This window comes from Manis pentadactyla, chromosome 8, assembly GCF_030020395.1.
Source record: "Manis pentadactyla isolate mManPen7 chromosome 8, mManPen7.hap1, whole genome shotgun sequence".
Lineage (NCBI taxonomy): Eukaryota > Metazoa > Chordata > Mammalia > Pholidota > Manidae > Manis > Manis pentadactyla.
This window is the reverse complement of record NC_080026.1, coordinates 36,109,850-36,125,851: the sequence shown is the minus strand read 5'-3', so window position 1 is coordinate 36,125,851 and position 16,002 is coordinate 36,109,850. Positions and strand designations below refer to the sequence as shown.

The 16,002-nt window shown below is 44.4% G+C and overlaps 1 protein-coding gene across 5 annotated transcripts in view; it reads left to right on the top strand.

The window, feature by feature from the left end:
- Positions 1–16,002, top strand: part of MGAT5 (alpha-1,6-mannosylglycoprotein 6-beta-N-acetylglucosaminyltransferase) — a 335,878-nt gene that overhangs the window by 82,648 nt on the left and 237,228 nt on the right. For 2 of the 5 annotated variants that reach the window (XM_036886671.2, XM_036886670.2), the window contains exon 3: positions 11,363–11,517. The exons of the other annotated variants lie outside the window; for them this stretch is intronic. The gene's annotated coding sequence lies outside the window, so the exon portion shown is untranslated. The remainder of the gene's footprint in view (positions 1–11,362; positions 11,518–16,002) is intronic. 5 annotated transcript variants of the gene reach the window in all.

Below are 16,002 nucleotides of genomic sequence, written 5' to 3'. Positions count from 1 at the left end.
CTAGCACGGGTAGATGCTAAGGACCCCCAGGTTGCTGCTATGAATAGTAGGATGAGCTCGCTCTTTCCTCTCAACCAGGCCTTCCCTGATCTGTAGCACACATCTGGGGGAGAGGGGCCATATTAGTTTCCTATTGCTGCTGTAACTAATTACCACATTTGGTGGCTTACAGCAACACACATTTATCTTGTGGTTCCAGAGGTCACAGATCTGAAGTGGGTTTGTAGTAGGCTGAATGATGCCCTCCAAAGATTTCAGGTTCTAACTCCTAGACCCTGTAAACATTACCTTACATGGTTATGGTACTTAATTCCATGCACAACTCATTCTACCCATCACAGGAGGCAATTATTTATGAATCATATATAACATGAGGCAATTGGTCTGTCAGGAAACCTAACTTGCCCACCTGAGGTTATGGTGGCCTGGTTATCTTCCTTCTCCACCTAGTGAGCCAGCCAGACGTTCCCTTGCAGCCTCCATATCAAGCTTGCCTTCTCAAGGCACACAGCAAGCCTCAGCATGATGCTAACAGGGTAAGAAAAGACAGTTGCTTACCGAGATGCTGATCGTGGGCTTCTGCCAGGCTCAGAAGTGATTTTGAAGAGCCTAATGAATGGCCCTTAGAAAGCGTTGCCTTCCTGGGAATCTTGAGCACAGTTGTCAGATCTGACACCAGGCTGAGTGATGTGTATTGTTTGTGCTTTGCCAATTGCCTGCCACCTGCCTGCCACCACGTAGACCTCAGGAGGTCAATGCCTGTAGGCTTGGTAAAATGGTTTTCCTCGGGTTGGGGAAGGTGTAAGAGTGGGATTAGCTTTTACTACATTGCTTTGTTGCTTTGTGTGTCAAAGCTCAGTAAGGCTCAGGGTCTTAGCTGGACAGTGGCCATTCCTGTTTGGAGGTGAAAAGATCTTGGGTACCATTTCAAAAGATTCACATTTGTCACACTGCCCTAACCCTGTCAGCTCTGTCGCTGTCATGCTGGTGAGGCCTATCTCGGGGAGATGAGTGTAGGAGGCCCAAGGACACAGCATATCAGCACTGAGAACTGGTATCATTAATGTACAATTACATGAACAACATTATGGTTACTAGACTCCCCCCATTATCAGGTCCCCACCACATATCCCATTACAGTCACTGTCCATCAGCATAGTAAGATGGTATAGAGTCACTACTTGTCTTCTCTGTGTTGTACTGCCTTCCCCATGCCCCCAACTCCACATTATGTGTGCTAATCATAATGCCCCATTTTCCCCTTTACCCCTCCCTTCCCACCCATCCTCCCCAGTCCCTTTCCCTTTAGTAACTGTTAATCCATTCTTGGGTTCGGATAGTCTGCTGCTGTTTTGTTCCTTCAGTTTTTTCTTTGTTCTTATACTCCACACATGAGTGAAATCATTTGATACTTGTCTTTCTCCACCTGGCTTATTTCACTGAGCATAATACCCTTTAGCTCCATCCATGTTGTTGCAAATAGTAGGATTTGTTTTCTTCTTATGGTTGAATAATATTCCATTGTGTATATGTACCACCTCTTCTTTATCCATTCATCTACTGATGGGCGCTTAGGTTGCTTCCATTTGTTGGCTATTGTAAATAGTGCTGCGATAAACATAGGGGTGCATCTGTCTTTCTCAAACTGGGATCCTGCATTCTTAGGGTAAATTGCTAGGAGTGGAATTCCTGGGTCAAATGGTAGGTCTATTTTGAGTTTTTTGAGGAACCTCCATACTTCTTTCCACAATGGTTGAACTAATTTACATTCCCACCAGCAGTGTAGGAGGGTTCCCCTTTCTCCACATCCTAGCCAACATTTGTTGTGGTTTGTCTTTTGGATGTTGGTCATCCTATCTGGTGTAAGGTGATATCTCATTGTGGTTTTAATTTGCATTTCTCTGATGATTAGTGATATGGAGCATCTTTTCATGTGCCTGTTGACCATCTGAATTTCTTCTTTGGAGAAGTGTCTGTTCAGATCCTCTGCCCGTTTTTTAATTGGCTTATTTCCTTTTTGTTTGTTGAGGTGTGTGAGCTCTTTATATATTTTGGATATCAACCCCTTATCAGATATGTCATTTATGAATATATTCTCCCATACTGTAGGATGCCTTTTTGTTCTGTTGATGGTGCCCTTTGCTGTATAGAAGGTTTTTAGTTTGATATAGTCCCACTTATTCATTTTTGCTTTTGTTTCCCTTGCCCGGGGAGATATGTTCATGAAGAAGTTCATGTTTCTGTCAAGAGATTTTTGCCTATGTTTTTTTCTAAGAGTTTTATGGTTTTATGAGTTACATTCAGGTCTTTGATCCATTTCGAGTTTACTTTTGTGTATGGCGTTAGACAGTAGTCCAGTTTCATTCTCTTACATGTAGCTGTCCAGTTTTGCCAACACCAGCTGTTGAAGAGCCCGTCATTTCCCCATTGTATATCCATGGCTCCTTTATCATATATTAACTGACCATATATGTTTGGGTTAATGTCTGGACTCTCTATTCTGTTCCACTGGTCTATGAGTCTGTTCTTGTGCCAGTACGAAATTGTCTTGATTACTGTGGCTTTGTAGTAGAGCTTGAAGTTGGGGAGTGAGATCCCCTTGCTTTATTCTTCCTTCTCAAGATTGCTTTGGCTATTCGGGGTCTTTTGTGGTTCCGTATGAATTTTAGAACTATTTGTTCCAGTTCATTGAAGAATGCTGTTGGTATTTTGATAGGGATTCCATTGAATCTGTAGATTGCTTTAGACAGGATGGCCATTTTGACAATATTAATTCTTCCTAGCCAAGATGAGTTTCCACTTGTTAGTGTCCTCTTTAATTTCTCTTAGGAATGTCTTGTAGTTTTCAGGGTATAGGTCTTTCACTTGCTTGGTTAGGTTTATTCCTAGGTATTTTATTCTTTTTGATGCAGTTGTGTATGGAATTGCTTTCCTGATTTCTCTTTCTGCTAGTTCATCGTTAGTGTATAGGAAAGCAACAGATTTCTGTGTATTAATTTTGTATCCTTCAACTTTGCTGAATTCAGATATTGGTTCTAGTAGTTTTGGAGTGGAGTCTTTAGGGTTTTTTATGTACAATATCATGTCATCTGCAAATAGTGACAGTTTGACTTCTTCTTTACCAATCTCGATGCCTTGTATTTCTTTGTTTTGTCTGATTGCCGTGGCCAGGACCTCCAGTACTATGTTGAATAAAAGTGGGGAGAGTGGGCAACCCTGTCTTGTTCCCGATCTTAGAGGAAAAGCTTTCAGCTTCTTGCTGTTAAGTATGATGTTGGCTGTGGGTTTGTCTTATATGGTCTTTATTATGTTGAGGTACTTGCTCTCTATACCCATTTTGCTGAGAGTTTTTATCATGAATGGATATTGACTTTTGTTGAATGCTTTTTCAGCATCTATGGAGATGATCATGTGGTTTTTGTCTTTCTTTTTGATGATGTGGTGGATTAGGTTGATGGATTTTTGAATGTTGTACCATCCTTGCGTCCCTGAGATGAATCCCACTTGATCATCTTGATGTATGATCCTGTTGATGTAGTTTTGAATTTGGTTTGCTAATATTTTTTTGACTGTTTTTGCATCTATGTTTAGCAGGGTTATTGGTCTGTAATTTTCTTTTTTGGTGGGGTCTTTGCCTGGTTTTGGTATTAGAGTGATGCTCGCTTCATAGAATGAGTTTGGAAGTATTCCCTCCTCTTCTATTTTTTGGAAAACTTTAAGGAGAATGGGTATTATGTCTTCTCTATATGTCTGCTAAAATTCAGCAGTGAATCCATCTCATCTGGGGTTTTGCTCTTGGGTAGTATTTTGATTACCAATTCAATTTCGTTGCTGGTAATTGGTCTGTTTAGATTTTCTGTTCCTTCCTTGGTCAGTCTTGGAAGGTTGCATTTTTCTAGGAAGTTGTCCATTTCTTCTAGGTTTTCCATCTTGTTAGCATATAGATTTTCATAGTATTCTCTAATAATTTTTTGTATTTCTGTGGGGTCCGTCGTAATTTTTCCTTTCACATTTATGATTCTGTTGATGTGTGTAGATTCTCTTTTTCTTTTAATAAGTCTGGCTAGGGGCTTATTTATTTTTTATAGTTTCTCAAAGAGCCAGCTCTTGGTTTCATTGATTTTTTCTATTGTTTTATTCTTCTCAAGTTTATTTATTTTTTCTCTGATCTTTATTATGTCCCTCCTTCTGTTGACTTTGGGCCTCATTTGTTCTTCTTTTTCCAGTTTCAATAATTGTGACTTTAGACTATTCATTTGGGATTGTTCTTCCTTTATTAAATAGGCCTGGATTGCTATATATTTTCCTCTTAGAACTGCCTTCTCTGCATCCCACAGAAGTTGGGGCTTTGTGCTGTTGTTATCATTTGTCTCCATATATTGCTTGATCTGTTTTAATTTGGTCATTGATCCATTGATTATTTAGGAGCATGTTGCTCCATGTGTTTGTGAGCCTTTTTGCTTTCTTTGTACAATTTATTTCTAGTTTTGTACCTTTGTGGTCTGAGAAGTTGGTTGGTAGAATTTCAATCTTTTTGAATTTACTGAGGCTCTTTTTGTGGCCTAGTATGTGGTCTATTCCGGAGAATGTTCCATGTGCACTTGAGAAGAATGTGTATCCTGCTGCTTTTGGGTGTAAAGTTCTGTAGATTTCTGTTAGGTCCATCTGTTCTAGTGTGTTGTTCAGTGCCTCTGTGTCCTTACTTATTTTCTGTCTTGTTGATCTGTCCTTTAGAGTGAGTGGTGTGTTGAAGTCTCCTAAAATGAATGCATTACATTCTATTTCCTCCTTTAATTCTGTTCGTATTTGTTTCACATGTTTGGTGCTCCTGTGTTGTGTGCATAGATATTTATAATGGTTATATCCTCTTGTTGGACCAACCCCTTTATCATTATGTAGTGTCCTTCTTTATCTCTTTTTACTTTCTTTGTTTTGAAGTCTATTTTGTCGATACAAGTACTGAAACACCTGCTTTTTTCTCCCTATTATTTGCATGAAATACCTTTTTCCATTGCTTGACTTTTAGTGTATGTATGTCTTTGGGTTTGACGTGTGTCTCTTGTAAGCAGCATATAGATGGGTCTTGCTTTTTTTATCCATTCTGTTACTCTATGTCTTTTGATTGGTGCATTCAGTCCATTTACATTTAGGGTGATTATTGAGAGATATGTACCCTATTGCTATTGCAGGCTTTAGATTCTTGGTTACCAAAGGTTCAAGGGTAGCTTCTTTACTGTCTAACTGTCTAACTTAACTCTCTCATTAAGCTTTTATAAACACAGTCTGATGATTCTTTATTTCTCTCCCTTCTTATTCCTTCTCCTCTATTCTTTTTATGTTAGGTGTTTTATTCTGTACTCTTTTGTCTTTCCTTTGACTGCTTTTGTGAGTAGTTGATTTTATTTCTGCCTTTAGTTAGTGTTTGGTTGGTCTGCTCTCTTTGTTGTGATTTTCTTTTTTCTGTTGACATCTATTTAGCCTTAGGAGTGCTTCCATCTAGAGCAGTCCCTTTAAAATATCCTGTAGAGGTGGTTTGTGGGAGGCAAATTCCCTCAACCTTTGCTTGATCCCTCCTTTATATTCAAATGATAATCGTGCTGGATACAGTATTCTTGGTTCAAGGCTCTTCTGTTTCATTACATTAAATATATCATACCAATCTCTTCTGGCCTGTGAGATTTCTGTTGAGAAGTCTGATGATAGCCTGATGGGTTTTCCTTTGTAGGTGACCTTTTTTCTCTCTCTGGCTGCCTTTAATACTCTGTCCTTGTCTTTGATCTTTGTTATTCTAATTATTATATGTCTTGGTGTTGTCCTCCTTGGGTCCCTTGTGTTGGGAGTTCTGTGGGCTTCCATGTTCTGAGAGACTATTTCCTTCCCCAGTTTCAGGAAGTTTTCAGCAATTATTTCTTCAAAGACACTTTCTATCCCTTTTTCTCTCTCTTCTTCTGGTACTCCTATAATGCAAATATTGTTCCATTTGGATTTGTCACACAGTTCTCTTAATATTCTTTCATTCCTGGAGGTCCTTTTGTGTCTCTCTGCTTCAGCTTCTCTGTGCTCCTGTTCTCTGATTTTTATTCTGTTAATGGCTTCTTGCACCTCATCCAGTCTGCTCTTAAGTCCTTCCAGAGATTATTTTATTTCTGTTTTCTCCCTCCCAACTTGATCCTTTAGCTCTTGCATATTTCTCTGCAGCTCAATCCGCATGGTTTTGACCTTTATTTTGAATTCTTTTTCAGGAAGATTGGTTAAATCTATCTCCACAGGCCCTCTCTCAGGAGTTATCTCTATAATTCTGGACAAGACCGTATTCTTCTGCCTTTTCATGGTGATAGAGGTATCTGTAAGCAGGTAGTGAGTGTGTTAGCTGGGAGAACAAAGTCCTTTCCTGCTTGTTGGTCACCTTGCCCTTCTCCGCTGCCTGTGTGATTTACCCGGACACCTGAAATAGCCTCCAGATTAATCCCCCAGATGCCGTGTGCGGGGTTGCCATCAGGGTTGCCCGGAGCCCTGCAGGGAGTGGCAGGCCCATCAGGTGTGCTCTCTTGGGAGAACAGTGCCCCTTCACACCTTGCCCCCTGTTTCCTCTGCCTGTGCCAGGCAGCTGCACACTGGTGGCAGCCTCTCGGTCTGGCCTGGTTGCTGTGCACCGGGAGGAAATTCTGAGCGGTTCCTGTGGGCGTGGCCACTCTCCAGCTGCTCTGCTTATGCAGGTGGGCGCGGCCCCTCTTAGGCTGTCCTCCTGCGACAGGCATACCCAGCCACCATGGGCGCACATGGCCACTCTCCTCCTGCCTGGCCACCACAGGCACACACGCCCCTCTCCAGCTGTTCTGCCTCCATGGGCATGCGCGCCACTCTCCGGCTGCTTGGCCACTGTGTCAGGGCTGCACCGGCTGAGGGAATGACTGGCAGGCTGCCTATCGCCATGAGGGTCTTCAGGGGTGCATTACCACCCAGGGGATTGGGTTGCCTGAAGTTCCTCAAAATTCCCAGCCTGCTGGGTTGAGTGTGCCAGGACCCTTCCTTCCAGCTGTGAGGCCACTGTCCCTTTAAGATTTTCAAGAAGCACTCACTTTTCTTTTGTCCCAGGGGAGCCCGCTGTGGGGACCCGCTCACAGATTTTACTTTTCCGTTTCTCTAATATCCAGCACACCATTCAACGTGTATCTGCGCTCCCAGTGTGGATTATTAGAGCTGGGTATTTAGCAGTTCTGGGCTTCCACTCCCTCTCTGCTCCGACTCCTCTCCTCCCTCCTGGGAGCTGGGGTAGGGGGAGCGCTTGGGTCCCACCGGGCCACCACTTGTATCTTACCCCCTTCATGAGGTGCTGAGTTCTCACAAATGTAGATGTAACCTGGCTCTTGTACTGTATCCACTGGTCTCTCTTTTAGGTATAGTTTTATTTGTTGTATTTTCAAAAATATGTATGGTTTTGAGAGGAGATTTCCACTGCCCTATTCATGCTGCCATCTTGGCTCCTCCCCTTTGTACTTTTTTTTTTCCTATCCCTTTTTATTACCTCTGTGACAGCTATTTAATATTGGGAACACTTCCATCTATAGCAGTCCCTCCAAAGTAACTGTAGACATGGTTTGTGGGAGTTAAATTCTGTCAGCTTTTGATTATCTGGAAATTGTTTAGTCCCTCCTTCAAATTTAAATGATAATCTTGCCAGATAAAGTAATTTTGGTTCAAGGCCCTTCTGCTTCATTGCATTAAATATATCATTCCACTCCCTTCTGGCCTGTAAGGTTTCTGCTAACACATCTGATGATAGCCTCATGGGTTTTCCTTTGTATGTGATCTTATTTCTCTCTCTGGCTGCTTTTAATAGTCTGTCCTTATCTTTGATCTTTGCCATTTTAATTATTATATGTCTTAGTGTTGTCCTCCTTTGGTCCCTTGTGTTGGGAGATCTATGTGCCTCCATGGCCTGAGAGACTATCTCCTTCCCCAGATTGGGGAAGTTTTCAGCAATTACTTCCTCAAAGCCGCTTTCTATACCTTTTTCTCTCTTTTCTTCTTCTGGTACCCCCTATAATACGAATATTGTTCCATTTGGATTTGTCACACAGTTCTCTCAGTATTCTTTTATTCCTAGATATCCTTTTTTCTCTCTGTGCCTCTACTTCTTTGTATTCCTCTTCCCTAGTTTCCATTTCATTTATCATCTCCTCCACTGTATCTAATCTGCTTTCAAAACTCTCCATTGTGCTCTTTAATGATTGGATCTCTGTCCTAAATTCATTCCTGAGTTCTTGACTATTTTTCTGTACCTCCATGAGCATGTTTATGACTTTTATTTTGAAATCTCTGTCAGGAAGATTTATTAATTCAGTGTCACTCGGTCCTTTCTCTGTTGTTGAGATTTTGCTTAGAATCAGGTTCCTTTGACATTTCATATTTGTATGTGGCACCCTCTTGTGCCCAGAATCTCTGTTCTCTGGAGCCGCTCAGACCCTGGAGTGACATCAGGCATTGCAGGGGATTGGTGCTGGTGCCTGGGGGAAGGATAGAGCTGTTTCCTGTTCCCTGGATGCTATGCCTGTCACTACTGACAGAACCTGTAGGCTGAACACACAGGTGTAAGCCTCTATGCTTTGTGTTTGTAGCTGCTGTAGGCGGGGCTTCCCTCTGGCTGGCCTCATGCCAGGACATGGGCTGCTGGTTTACAAGCCAGGTGCAGGCTAGCCAGGAGGAAGACACAGCAGGCTGCATATCATGGTGGGGGGCCTTGGAACTGCGTAGCCAGCCAGGGGGATGAAGCACCTGAAGATTGTTTAAGTTCCCAACTGTCTTGCCAATGGGTTTCAGCCCCGAGCAAGTTCTCTGTGGATTCAGTGTGACCAAAGAAAATGACAGCAAAACGTTCTTGGGGTGAAAGGGTTATACCCAACTTTATTTCCAGGTAGCAGGTCCATCACTAAAGTCCCATTCACTCAGAGCGAGTCTGCATGCAGCAAGCCGGTCTCTGCCTCTGGGCCCGTCTGTCCTCACAGCCATCCTCTGGGCCCCTCTGTCTGCGTAGCCATCCCACACAGCCATCCTCTGGGCCTGTCTGCACAGTCGCCCTGCACAGCTGTCCTCTGGGCCTCTGTCCTCAGTGCTGCCACCACTGCAGCGTCTGCTCTGCTCTCCTGCAGCCTTGCAGCCCTGCCACCATGTCGTGCGCAGAGCACTGGGCATAGCTCTTTTTATAGAGTCAACAGCCATGTATTACCCACAGGTGTGCAGTGAGCAAGTCAACCATGGCCAGGTGAGAATCCTGGCCACTGGAACTCTCATTTTATCCACAGCAACCTGCTGGCAGAGTGCACCCAGACAATTTTGTCTACCTGTCTTTTGTCCTGAGCAGTAAGCTCTGTGCAATCCTTCCCCCTTTAGCAGCCCTCTTGCTGTTAGGAATTCTCTGTGCCCACCCAGATAAGCCAGATATGAATTCCTGTTTTCCACAAGCAGCTGGAATCTCCGTCTCTCCAGGTATTCCACCTGTCTTAGCTTTCCAACCCCATTAATCACCAGACCACCATGCAATGCAGGTTTGTGCTCCTAGAGCCCATCTCCAGGGCTAGGTGTTCGGCAGTCCCAGGGCTAGGTGTTCGGCAGTCCCAGGCCTCCACTCCTTCCCCACTCTGTTTCTCTTCCTCCCAGTGAGCTGGGGTAGGGGAAGGGCTTTGGTACATTACCCTGTTCTGTGAGGTCAGCTCTTTTCTCCAGGTGTATGCAGTCTGGTTCAGCCTTCTTTCCTGTTACTCTTTCAGGGTTAGTTGTATTAATTATATTTTTGTATTATATATGGTTTTAGGAGGAGGTCTCTGTCTCACCTCTCATGCCTCCATCTTTAACGCAATCTCCTGCTTTCTTTAATAAAACTTTATCCTACTCTCAGCCTCTGGTGAAAATAACAGCATCAATAAGGAAAGGCCCCACTCTTGTGATCAGTGTGAGCTTCCACAGTTTCTTGAGAGCAGGTTGCCTGGTGGTCTCTGTTGCATCAGCTTGGCATAGGCTGTGTGCATGGAAGGACCAAGACCTGGCCTGCTACCCTTTGCCCCTGGTGGTCACTTGTCTTCCTCTTTCTCTTTTGTGTCTGTGTGTATGGGATTGGCCTCTGTACAGCAACCGAAAACCTCTGATTTACTTGTGGCAGAATGATTAAGTTAATTCCTGAGCTACCTCTTGCCCAATGTTGAAAGAATGTAACGCAAGAGTTTTCTGGAAATTTGGAGCATCTCGAACTTTCTCAAAAGTGAAGGATCTGGTTTTACATGGAAAATCATGGGGAAGACCTGAATTTCCCCATTCTTGCAGTCTGTTCCTGTCTTGTCAAATTTCTCTGGAAATTCTCCTTTATTATTCAGTTGTGTTATATCAAACTATTATTTTCCAGGGAATGGGAAGATGTCAGTAAGACTTTGAGACTTGGCATTTCTTGACTGATGGTGGTAAATGGACTGGTTTGAATGCTGAGCTCCACTTGGAGTAGAATGCTGATTTGTTGAAGCTGATGCTTATGTGAAATATTTGACTCATCTTCTTGACATCAAGATACTGTTTTGCTCTTTGGAAGGGCTCTATCTGGACAGACCTTTTGAATATTTGCATTTTATTTCCAGAGAGTTTGCTGCTGACTTGGGTGAGAGTGTCGCTCTTTGTACCCCCTCACTCTGAGGAGGAAAGAAAGGAAGCCACGTGACAGGCTGGCAGCAAATTGAATTAGGGGCTGGAATTGCAGGTCAGTACAGGGGGTAGCCCAAGTGATGAAATGCCATTTTGTCTGATCAGACATTGGGCTGGCTTTGGAAGCATTAAGTCTGGGTGACCAGGGGCAGACTCCTTCCCACTTTAAGGCACACCTCATTTGTTTAGAAAATATTCAAACATAAATATTGGCTCAGGCTCCCTCACAGCTCGAATCCTTGAAGATTCTAAGATCACCCACTCATTCATTCCCCCCATTCTTAGCTTTCACACTATGGATCACATGACAGGTAGAAGTCTGCCAGGATTAGGTTTAGGGCTCAGCTGGGACCTGAGCTAGCACCTGACACTCAGCCTCTCATCTTAGAATGGAAGATTTAAAAGGACACACTCCCAAGTCTCACTTGGATTTGTTTAATGTATATTTGATTCCAAAGGACTCGGTTATGTGCTTTTCCTTTGTGCTTATAATGGACTTTATAACCTCCACTGTTTTAGATGGTGACCTTAGAGAGGCACTATTTTAAGTGTTCAAGGAAGCTGATGGGTTCTAACAGGCTCCATCATCTTTTAGCTATCTGCGAGAGAAGCTTGTGGAATTGGTGTCTTATACTAAGTAATATTTTGCCTTCACTATATGTTTGATTTGTTGCAGTGAGATCAGCAGAAATAAGGAACAAGGTCCAAATCAGACCAGCTTCATTTGGTTTAGCTGAATTCATAGTACCAAGCCTGGACATTATAGTTGTATACAGAGGTGTCAGTAAGTAAAAGATGGATAAGTCTGAAGCTTGTTCAAATGGAGGTCCTGTGAGCCCAAACTTGATTTTCAGGTTTTGCGTGGAAAATTCCCTGTTGTGGTCCAATACACTTCCAGGATAGAGGGACTGCAGAGAAGAAACATGAAGGTGAAATAGCTCAGAACCACTTGACAACTGAGAACACAACCATGGTGTTACTACTTAGCATGGAGCCCAGGTTTTTCTGTTGGTTGAGGCAGCTTCATGATCTAAAAAATTTACTGTGAATATCCTGCAGGAAAATTAAAGCTTGACTAGGAAATAGTCCTGGGATCTGAAGCATACTAGAGAGACCCAGGTCTCCTTGTGTAAGCAGGTAATATGATGCATTCCCCAGCTATTTTCCTGAGAGTTTCACACCCAGTATAGGAAGGTGATCAATGAAGACAGATTTGGCATTGTTTTTTATGCTGCTCTTTGCCATTTCTGCTCTTTAACTAGGGACTTCGCAGGTCCTCAGTGATGAGGGACGTGGGCATGGGGTGGTAGGGGCGAGGGCTCTAGAGCTGGGGGTGTGGGGTGGTGTGACTCCTGTGGTGGGCAGGTGGGGGCCGGCTGAGTGGACTGGAGTTATGGAGTCTTGCTTAACACAGGGGTGCTTTTGCCAACAAGTAAGGCCAGTGCGGGCTTGGCAGAAGGATGATGTCAGTAGGATAATGGGATGGTGTTTCCTAGGACCCCAATGGTTTGTTTTCTTGTTAGCTATTCTAGGGATTGTGTAAGGAGGTTGTTATCTCTTCTAAGAAGATAAATGTTCCTCAGGTAAGATCCTCAGAGGCCCCAGGTGGATTATGCCCAGCATGGTGTTGGGTAAAAGTTGAATGAATATCTATGATTTGGGGGTATGACTTTTAGGACTTTATGCTGTAACTGTTATTATATTCTATTGGGCAGAAGGGGATGGGTAGTTGTGTGTGTGTGTGTGTGTGTGTGTGTGTGTGTGTGTGTGTGTGTGTGTGTGCGTGTAGTGTAGTCAAAACTGTGTTTTTATAGCTGAAAAGAAAAAAAAGAAAGCTTTTTTTGAGCACTGATAGGTGCCTGGAACTGTGCCAAGACAGGACTCTCATGTTACACTGTCTCAGTCACTGTCACTGGATTCTCTATTTTATGTATGTGAAATTGAGGCTTGCAGAAAGCTTAATAATTCACTAGACGAGAGTTACCTGGGAGAGTGTAAGGGAAAGTAAGTGTTGGTAGCTGGAAACTGAGCTGAAAGCCACCCTCAAGAGGAAATCCATCACAGAGACACCACGTCGGCCCCCAGTGCAGCTGGAACCCTCAGCAATCACATTTATTAGACTGTTTTATTTAAGAAGTACAGTTGAGTGGGGAGCTTCCTACAGTACAGTGCTGCTGCTTCCCAAGACAGGTTTGGTTGCTAGTACATTTTCCTTTTAGAAGGCAAGCGCTGAGGCTCACTGCCTCCTGTGGATTTCAGACTTTTAAGGTCAAAAGGAATAAGCCTGGACCTCTGCTGAGAGAAGAGGTCTTTCACTTCCACAGACTGAGTTCTTTGAGGGCAGAAGACCTGTCTTTTGTATCCTCAATGCTGAGCACCAAATGAGGCCTTCTGTTGGCTGAAGGGAAAACACTTGGAGAGTTGCAGGGAAAGAGTGGATCATGACGTAGAGTAGGGTTTTTGTGCCTTGCTCTTTCCCAAAGAATTTGATGTCATCACCAGAAATTGTCCTGAGATTGGTTGAGAACTGGTTCTCAGGCAGGTGGTGTGCATGGAGGGTGGATACACTAGGCAGTCAGGAAGTGCTCACTGTGACTGTGATCACTGGCTGCTCGGCAGTGTTATGAGAAACAGGTCCTTGGTCCTTCGCTTGCATTCCTTTCCTCCTAAAGGAAGCTTACCAGAACACGTGGGATGTGTCACTGGTGAAGGTGCCAATGAATCCACTCTGACTTCAGACACAACAGATCATGATACACCTCTTAACATGTTGCCACACTGTGCTTCACAGCGCTGGTTCTCCAAAAGGCACAGAAGAGAAGCTCACAGCCCTGCCCTGTAGGGACGTCACCGCCATGTTAGACTCTTCATTCATTGTCAGTTCACTGTTACCACAGGACAAGCTGCCCCAGCACTTGGTGGCTTGCAGCAGATCTGCAGGCCAGTTGAGTGATCCTTCTGGTAGGGTAGTTTCACGCAGGTGACTAGGTGGTCAGTCTGCTGGCCTTTCCATATATTGGGGGGTTGACTGGCTGAGTCCGGTCTTGGGTGGTGTCCGTTGGGACAGCTGAGTTCCCTTCCATGTGGTCTGCCCTCTTGCGGAAGGCTAGCCCACGTTTTTTTTGTGGTTCCAAGAAGGTAAGCAGAAGCGTGCAGTGAATGCCTTGTGAGGCCCGAGTTCAGAACTAGTAAACCATCACTTCTGCCTTTTATCAGCCAAAGCAAGGTGTAAGAGCAGTCCAGATTCAAAGGATAAGGAAGGAGACTCTTCTCAATGGGAGTTGCTGTGCAGAGTCTTACTGCAAGGGGCATGGATACGAGGACACCGTTCATTGGGGCATTAGTGCAATCAGTCTGCCTCATTCCTTTTACATTCATCCCATAATCCTAGGGGTCCCTTAAGCATTCCTTACTTCTCTTGTTCCATTCTTTATTAATTAAAACTCGGGGAAGACTGTGTACCATTTACTGTGCATAGTCTCTGAAGATGTCACCAAGATGAGTAAGACACTTCAGCACTGCAGAAGTTCATGACCAAAGGGGTAGGGGATATGGACTTGAAGGTGGCCAAGAAGGAGAGGATTGGAGAGAGCCCAAAGTTTAGTGGATTGTGACCTAGAGGAAGGATTGAAACATGTCTGTGGGTGGAGTGGCTTCCCAGAAGAGGAGCTCAGATACACCTGGGAGCTGGGGGCAGGAAGTGGTTGGAGAGAAGGGTCAGAAGTGGTGGGGGGACCTCAGGAGCTTGCTCTGGAATCTTGGTTTACTGTAGGGAGGGAGTCATGGGAGTTAAGGTTGGGCAAATGTGCTTGGGTCTTGGGCTGGGTGGAAAAGCCTGCCCTTAGGTTTGGGGTCTTAGACACTTGATGGCTGAAAGGCAGTTGTTAACAAATTATTTCTGTTTCCCATTCCTGTGACCTGTGTACTGGAAGGAACGTATGGTGTGATGACTGTGTATGGGTGCTTTTCCCTCCTCAGGAGGCAGGAAGGTGAGAAGGTGTAGTTTTTGGAGTCCAAGCTGTCTGCTGAGGTGCCCTGGGTGCCCCAGGAGAGTCACATGGGAGCCATAGGATAGTGCAAAATTTTGCAAAAACACAGCTACATCTGCCTGACACCACTTAGCTACTGCTGTTAAGTTGTTTGGACCTAACTACTTAGTAAATAGAGCTTTTATTGTTTCTTTTGGTTTAAGGGTATCATGAAAAAATTACTGAATTACAAACATCTCAGTAAAGTGGAAAAATTAGTTTGCAAACCTCTGGTGGAGTTCAGAGTACTGCGTTTGAGTCTTGCCTTGCCTCTCGTCAGAGGTGTGACCTTGGGGCAGTGAATTATTTTCTCTGACCATTTTCCTCATCCATTATGTGGAGATGGCACCTCCCTCTCTGGGGTTATGGACAGGAATAACGAGTTCATATAAGCAACGTCTAGAAGTGGAGCTGGCCAGCACAAGCACTGACCACAGTAGCTACCCTTGGGCCTTCCCACTGTGAAGTTAGCAAGGCCACAGCTGCTGGGCTGCAGAGGTCAGTTCTGTGAAGGCAGCAGACACACAGTCCAGGTGCCCCAGTTGGAGGAAGTGAGGCCTGCAGAGAAGTTCACGAGTCTTTGAGCAGCAAATAGGACTTTATATTCTTTGTGAAAGTACAGGCCAAGGTGGATGCTTTTGTACATCTTTATGCTTGTCCCTGGAATCCCAGTTCTCCCCCCAGCCTCTCGTTTTAAGAAACTGACTTTTCTAACACAGTGCTGGTTTCAAAGTGATGTGTTTAGGCACCTCCATTCATAGTCTGTCTCTTTGCTGTGTGCCCAGCCCTCAGATGATATGGCCTGTCTGTGCAATGGATGTCTCAGGTGAAAGGAGCACGAGATGATATCTCTGCCTTTCCTGCACTAAGGGACAGCAGCAGGACGACGAGCCGGGAGGGAGTGTCCCACAAGTGCCAGCCAATCCCTGCCACACACCAGGTGGTGCTCTTGTTGGTCATCATAAGCTGATTTGTGATGTTGAGGTGCCCCATTATTTTTCATTTCCAGTCGGTCTCCTCCTTTTCTCAGGAGGGCATCAGGTTGCATTGGGTTAGATGTTTGCTGTCCTCAGCATGTGGCTGTGTGCATTCATGCATGTGTGTGTGGGGGGGTGACACTGTTGTGTTTTCTGCAGTGGTGATCTGCCCACTCTCCTCCTCAGCCCCCTCTCTCCTTCAGTCCAGTCTGTCTGCTCCCCTTTTGTCCAGGGAACTTTTTCTTTCTCCATCTCCACAAATGTCCCTCTGACTGCTTTTCTCTCTGACTTGTCACTGGGATTTGGCTGTG